The sequence below is a fragment of the Triticum urartu genome, chromosome 3 (assembly GCF_003073215.2).
Source record: "Triticum urartu cultivar G1812 chromosome 3, Tu2.1, whole genome shotgun sequence".
In the NCBI taxonomy this organism is placed as follows: domain Eukaryota; kingdom Viridiplantae; phylum Streptophyta; class Magnoliopsida; order Poales; family Poaceae; genus Triticum; species Triticum urartu.
Window position 1 is genome coordinate 212,705,598 of NC_053024.1, and position 7,388 is coordinate 212,712,985.

Consider the following 7,388-nt stretch of genomic DNA (forward strand, 5'->3'; position numbering starts at 1 on the left):
ACACAAAAATGAATACTCCCCCTGCTAGCTGGGACCCACCATGGTGGGAGGCTGACTTGTGGGCCTACTAAGTTGACTGGGACCCACCAGCTACACCTTCGCATGCAAGGAAGTGCGTCCGAAAAAAAAACGATTTGCCCCCCTGATTGTTGGGACCCACCAGCTACATCTTCGCACGCAAGGAAGTGCCTGACAGTTGGGACCCACCGGGTCGAAGCGTACGTAGCGTTGTCATTCTGGTCGCGAACGTGTACGTACATATATACTGGTCGATGTAGAGGCACGCACGTAGCATGTACACGTACGTACAACGGTCAGGGTGCAAGAAAGAAAATACGGCCACGTATGTGTACATACGGGCGGGGTCTCGAACGCCTACTCGCGCATACGTACGGTGAGGGCTTGTGTACATGGCTGGGTCGGAACGGAGAAACAGCGTCGTCGTCGTGTTCATGGGGAGGCAGCGGAATGCGTCGTGTTCATGGGGAGGCAACGGAATGCATCGTGTTCATCGGGAGGCAACGGAATGCGTCGTGTTCATCAGGATGGCTTGGACGGAACAGGCGATGGAAACGAGGCCTGGCGTACCGTAGAACGGAGGAAACGGCCTTGTGTTCGACCGGCCACGTTCGAAACGGGATCCTGTTCATCAGGAGGGGTGTGGCGTACCGCAAAACGGAGGGAACGGACCTCCTACAGTCGAAACGGGGGTCCTGTTGCGGGAAGGGTGTGGCGTACCGCAAAACAGAGGAAACGGACTTGTGTTGGAGCGCTACGGTCGAAACGGGGGTCCTGTTCATCGGGAGGGGTGTGGCGTACCACAAAACGGGACTCCACGGGATACTGTTCATCTCCACCGTCGACCTCCTCCAGCCTCCACGGGCTCCTGTTCATCCAGCCTCCACCGCGCGCTACTCCACCGGCTACTGTTCAACCACCCCTCCACCGTCTACTGTTCATCCAGCCCTCCACACCATGGGGTCCTGTTCAACCACCCCTCCATGGGCACCCCTCCACCGTCTACTGTTCATCCAGCCCTCCACACCACGGGGTCCTGTTTAACCACCCCTCCACCGTCTACTGTTCATCCAGCCCTCCACACCACGGGGTCTTGTTCATCCACCCCTCCACGGGCACCCCTCCACCGTCTACTTTTTATCCAGCCCTCCACCACACCACAGGGTCCTGTTCATCAAGAGGCAACGCCACCGCTCACTGTTCATCCAAACCCCCCCGCAACACTCACTATTCATCCCATCGATCGGCTTCAGTTAGCAGCAGTAGCGAAGGAATCGCTCGATCGGGTTCAGTTAGCAGCCATCGATCGATCGCTCGGGTTCAGTAACGCGTAGCCTGCAGTGCAATCGCTTGGGTTCAGTTAGAGCCCAATGCCTCGCTCGGGTTTAGTTAGAGCCAACGCCTCGCACACACGCGCGTACGTGTACGGGAGAAACGCGCATCGCTCGGCCACCGACCTCCCACTGTAACCGGGAACTCCCCGAAATTTTCCTCCCCCTCGCTTCTACCACGGTTTTTTCCGTCATGGACGGCCCAAAGAATGTCATGCAGCTGCGTCTCCGGCCCGCCCAGGACGAAAAGCCCATTTTATGTCATGATTTTTTGTCATAGAAGTAGGAGCCCACCACATCTATGATGATACCGGGTTTTGTCACAATTATCATCATAGAAGTGTCATATGTATGACAGAATTTTTTTTCGTTTGGCCCAAAATGTCACGGGTGTGTCTTTTTTTTGTAGTGATGGGTTGATGACGTTCTTGAATAACTTGTCCTTGGAGGAGCTCGAAGCAGCCATGGTAGACGGGATCTGATAGAAAATAGCAAGGAAAAGAAAATAGGGGATTTCTCTACGATACGGTGATCAACAGGTTCGGGAAGTATATATATATATATATATATATATATATATTATCTTGGAGGACAAGCATATGGTAGAAAAACGAAGTACGGAAGGTGCCCTAGGTGGGCACAGCCCACCTGGGCGCGCCACCCTAGTGTCTTGTGCCCACCGGCGTACGTTTTCTGGAAGTTTCTTTATTTCCTAATTTTTTAAATATTCCGAAACTGATAAAAAATATTTTTGCAGTTTTTTCAAAATCCGTTTACTTACCGTATCATGTGCCTCTTTATTTTCACGATTCTGGAGTGTTCCGGGAGGACTCTTTTATGTGTTCTTCCGGTGTCAAAGTTTGGATAATATTGCTTTCAACATTAATGGACGTACCTGAGATATAATTTTTTAGTCATGGCCCATTGATAACCTTCGGGTTAGTACCTTCGGAATTATTTATTTTGATGGCTCCAAACTGATAAACCTCCTCGATGACATATGGGCCTTCCCATTTTGAGAGGAGTTTTCCTGCAAAGAATCTGAAACGAGAGTTGTACAAAAGAACATATTCTCCGACTTTAAACTCACGCTTTTGGATTCTTTTGTCATGCCATCTTTTAACGTTTTCTTTGAATAATTTTTCATTTTCATAAGCTTGGATTCTCCATTCATCTAATGAGCTAGTATCAAGTAACCTCTTTTCACCGGCAAGTTTGAAATCATAATTGAGTTCTTTGATTGCCCAATATGCTTTTGTTCTAACTCAACAGGCAAATGACAAGCTTTTCCACAAACCATTTTATAAGGAGACATACCCATAGGATTTTTATATACTGTTTTATAAGCCCAAAGTGCATCATCTAATTTCTTAGACCAATTCTTCCTGGACCTATTGATAGTCTTTTGTAAAATTAATTTTATTTCTCTATTTCTAAGTTCAACTTGACCACTATATTGAGGATGATAAGGTGATGCAATTCTATGGTTAACATCATACTTGGAAAGCATTTTACGGAAAGCACCATGAATAAAGTGTGAACCACCATCAGTCATTAAATATCTAGGGACTTCAAACCTTGGGAAAATAACTTCTTTAAGCATTTTAATAGAGGTGTTGTGATCAGCACTACTGGTTGGAATAGCTTCTACCCATTTAGTAACATAATCAACAGCAACCAAAATATGTGTATACCCATTAGAGGAAGGAAAAGGTCCCATGTGATCAAATCCCCAAACATCAAATGGTTCAACAACAAGTGAATAATTCATAGGAATTTCTTGATGCTTACTGATATTACCTATCCTTTGACATTCATCACAAGATAAGACGAACTTACGGGCATCCTTGAAGAGAGTAGGCCAATAAAATCCAGACTGCAGTACCTTGTGAGAAGTTCTATCTCCAGCATGATGCCCTCCATAAGCTTCGGAGTGACATTTCCATATGATTTATCCTTGTTCATGCTCAGGTACACAACGTCTAATAATACCATCTACTCCTTCTTTATAAAGATGTGGGTCATCCCAAAAGTAATGTCTTAAATCATTGAAGAATTTTTTTTCTTTTGTTGGTATGCAAAGCTAGGTGCTAAATATTTTGCAACAATGTAATTAGCATAATCACCATACCAAGGTGTAACATCCCAAAATCCTAAAATTTGGAATGTTATATTAAATAAATAGTTTTGGTGGATTATTTGATTGTGATATGTTTTCTAGTGTGGAATTGAGTGAAATTTGAAAACTTTTTGAAAGTTGAATGAGAGGGAATAAAAGGAATTTCCCAAACTTTCATCTTGCATTTATGATCTCCATGAATTCAAATTCATTTCATCACAAAACCCTAGAGAGAAGATGGCATGACTTCTTCAATTTAAAGTGAAAAGGGTTTTTGAAAATATTTCTCAATTATTTCTCAAATTCACAACTACTCAACTAGCATGACTCTAATATCACCATCTTCATATCTCAAAACAATCATCAAGTATCAAACTTCTAATAGTATTCAATGCACCTTTTATGAAAGTTTTTATTATACCCATCTTGGTTGCCTATCATATTAGGACTAATTTTATAGCCAAAGCAAATTACCATGCTGTTCTAAAAGACTCTCAAAATAATATAAGTGAAGCATGAGAGATCAATAATTTCTATAAAATAAAACCACCACCGTGCTCTAAAAGGATATAAGTGAAGCACTAAAGCAAAATTATCTAGCTCAAAAGATATAAGTGAAGCACATAGAGTATTCTAATAAATTACGATTTATGTGTGTCTCCACAAAAGGTATGTACAACAAGGATGATTATGGTAAACTAAAAGCAAAGACTCAAATCATACAAGACGCTCCAAGCAAAACACATATCATGTGGTGAATAAAAATATAGCCTCAAGTGAAGTTACCGATGGACGAAGACGAAAGACTTCCGGGGAATCCCCAAGCTTAGGATTTTGGTTGCCCTTGAATTTTACCTTGGGGTGTGCTACCTCGTGAGCATACGTTGGTTTTCCCTTGAGAGGAAAGGGCGATGCAGTAAAGCAGCGTAAGTATTTCCCTCAGTTTTTGAGAACCAAGGTATCAATCCAGTAGAAGACCACGCGCGAGTCACCTCATACCTACACAAACAAATAAGAACCTCGCAACCAACGCGATAAAGGGGTTGTCAATCCCTTCAGGGCCACTTCTAAGAGTGAGATCTGACAGAGATAATAATAACAAGATAAGTATTTTTGGTATTTTTATGATATAGATTGAAAGTAAATATTGCAAAATAAAATAGATTGGAAACTTGTATGATGGAGAATACACCCGGGGGGCATAGGTTTCACTAGTGGCTTCTCTCAGGATAACATAAGTATTACGGTTGGTGAACAAATTACTGTCGAGCAATTGATAGAAAAGCGAATAATTATGAGAATATCTAGGTATGATCATGTATATAGGCATCAAGTCCGTGACAAGTAGACCGACTCCTGCCTGCATCTACTACTATTACCCCACACATCGACGCTATCTAGCATGCATCTAGAGTATTAAGTTCATAAGAATAGAGTAACGCTTTAAGCAAGATGACATGATGTAGAGGGATAAACTCATGCAATATGATATAAACCTGTAGCAACCCGACCTCAGACGGTGAAGTCTCTGTGCTTCAATGTCATCCCTGGATCGGTAATGCTGACACACATAGTACTCGAAGGATTTATAACAAAGTAGCAATCACACACTTATTACATCGAATATCTCAAAAGAGAACTTATTACAATAAATATGGCTTAAGGCCATCTAAATAAGATAACAGCGGAAGGCTTGGAAGATAAAGCGAGTCCATCAACTCCAACAGCATAGCTGAGTGCATGACAAACGACCTACGGCATCTTACTCGTCGTCTGAAAAGTCTGCAACATGATATGTTGCAGCCCGAAATGGGTCAGCACATGGAATATGCTGGCAAGTAGCACAAGAGAGTACTGAATAGATAAATGCTATCACTACATGCATATATGGTTGGTGGAGGCTCTATGGTTATATTGTTTTGCGAAAAGCCAATTTTTCCCTACAACAAAGGAATATATTTTATTTAACTATCATGGTAGTTGAAACATCATTGAGAAGGTTCCTCCAACTCAATCCCAATTAAAGTAGTCATTAACATCCCAACAAATTAACTTTAGGGTGATGAGATCAAATCAATAATTCAAGTACCAGATACTCAAGATATCCATAAACGGGGACACGGCCAACCATGATTAGTTTATACACTCTGCAGAGGTTTGCGCACTTTTCCCCACAAGACACGATCTCCTCCGTTGGATTTCTCGCACTACAGGGTGTTTGAGAAACAGATGACCGAGACACAGCCTTTCAGAAGCATTAACTCTTTACTCTGGGTCGACCATTACACCTACTTTCCCCTACATCTGCTAGTCCACCACTGAAAGAGGTCACACAACCTACTCAACTATGCCAGAGCCCATAATGGCTTGTGGCTGCACACGGAAGTTTCTAGCATGAATAATCTTATGATCTCTTTGAGCCTGTGTGGCGGACCGTAGGATGATCACACGGTACTCCGGGATATCCTAGGACAACACTGGATTCTCCAGGTGCCCACATGCAATCCACCCAGATGTGTATTAAAGTTGCCACCTTAAGTTGAACCATTAATTAACAACTCACATCTGTCATGGATACACTCAAACCCAATCCACGTCTACGAGCATAGCATGGCAATATAAGCATAACGTATAAGTAACTCCCAAGGGTTTGATAATAAAACATGTAATAGGTTCTACCTCATCATCTACTTCCTAGACCCACATGTTAAGAGATCCTACTCATGCAATGTGTGAGGGTTGAAACTAATGCATAAAAATGGGTGATAAAGGGGTATGATCAAAGTGTTACTTGCCTTGCTGATGATCTGCAAATCCTAGAGACTCGTAGTAGCATGCTTCGCACTCCGGGTGTTCTATCGCAAACAAACAATAGCATACATAAGTAATCAACCAAATATGCACGGGGAAAACTCAAATAATAAGATCTAACCAGAAAGTTCAACTGAAGAACTCCGGTTTGCAAAAAGAATCAAATCGAACGGAGCAACGAAACTCAAACTACGAAAGAAACAAGATCCGCTTACTAATCTGGACTAAAGTCAAATTTTACAGTACCGAAATCTTGTTCAAGTTGGTTAAACAGAAAGAGGGCTTCGAGACAAAGATCTAGGCACTTGTTTCACCTAATTCGGGAAAACGAGCGAAAATATATACTAGAACAAAGATTTGGGCAGAAATCACGATCGAAAATAATTGCGGAAAAACCCTGGAAAAAGAAACTAACGAACAGGCTAACGAACGAACGTTCGCTGCCTATTCCTAACGGATGAACGGCATTCGCTAAGTCAAACGAATGAATGAACGTTCGCTGACTAACTAAACCGAGAAAACCGAACCGATAAAAAACGCATCTAGGGTTTTTTTTAAGCCGGGATTTTTTACCTAAAACCAAAAAAAGCCGAAATGACGAGATCCGTCGGCGGCAGCTCCGGCGGGCTTACCAGGTGGCACGGCGAGACGGGGTGCAGCGCGGGGCAGCGCGGTGCTGCAGCTCGGCGGCGGCGCGGGCAGCGGCGAGCGGCGGGAGCAGCGGGCGGCGGCGCGGGGCTGGCGGCGCGGGGTGAGGAGGCGAGGGGGGCGGTGCGGCTTAAAAAGGGGGCCCCGAGGGCCTCAGCTTGCGTGAGGTGGCGGCGAGGCCGACCCGGACTCCTCCTCGCCGGAGTCCGGCATCCGCACGGGAGGGCGAGGCGGCGCGAGCGGGATGGGCAGGCTGGGCTGCGGCCCGGCTTGGTCTGAAGAGGTTTTTCTTAAAAGATTTCGCCAGAAAAATCCTAATAAATAGAATAAAAGTCTAAAAAACCAAAACAAAATTTCACCGTCTAAATAAAATATTTAGAACATGATGAACATTTTCTTGGCCCTAAAATGCAATTTTGAAAAAATGCATATTTTTGTAATTCAAATAAAATAACGTTAAA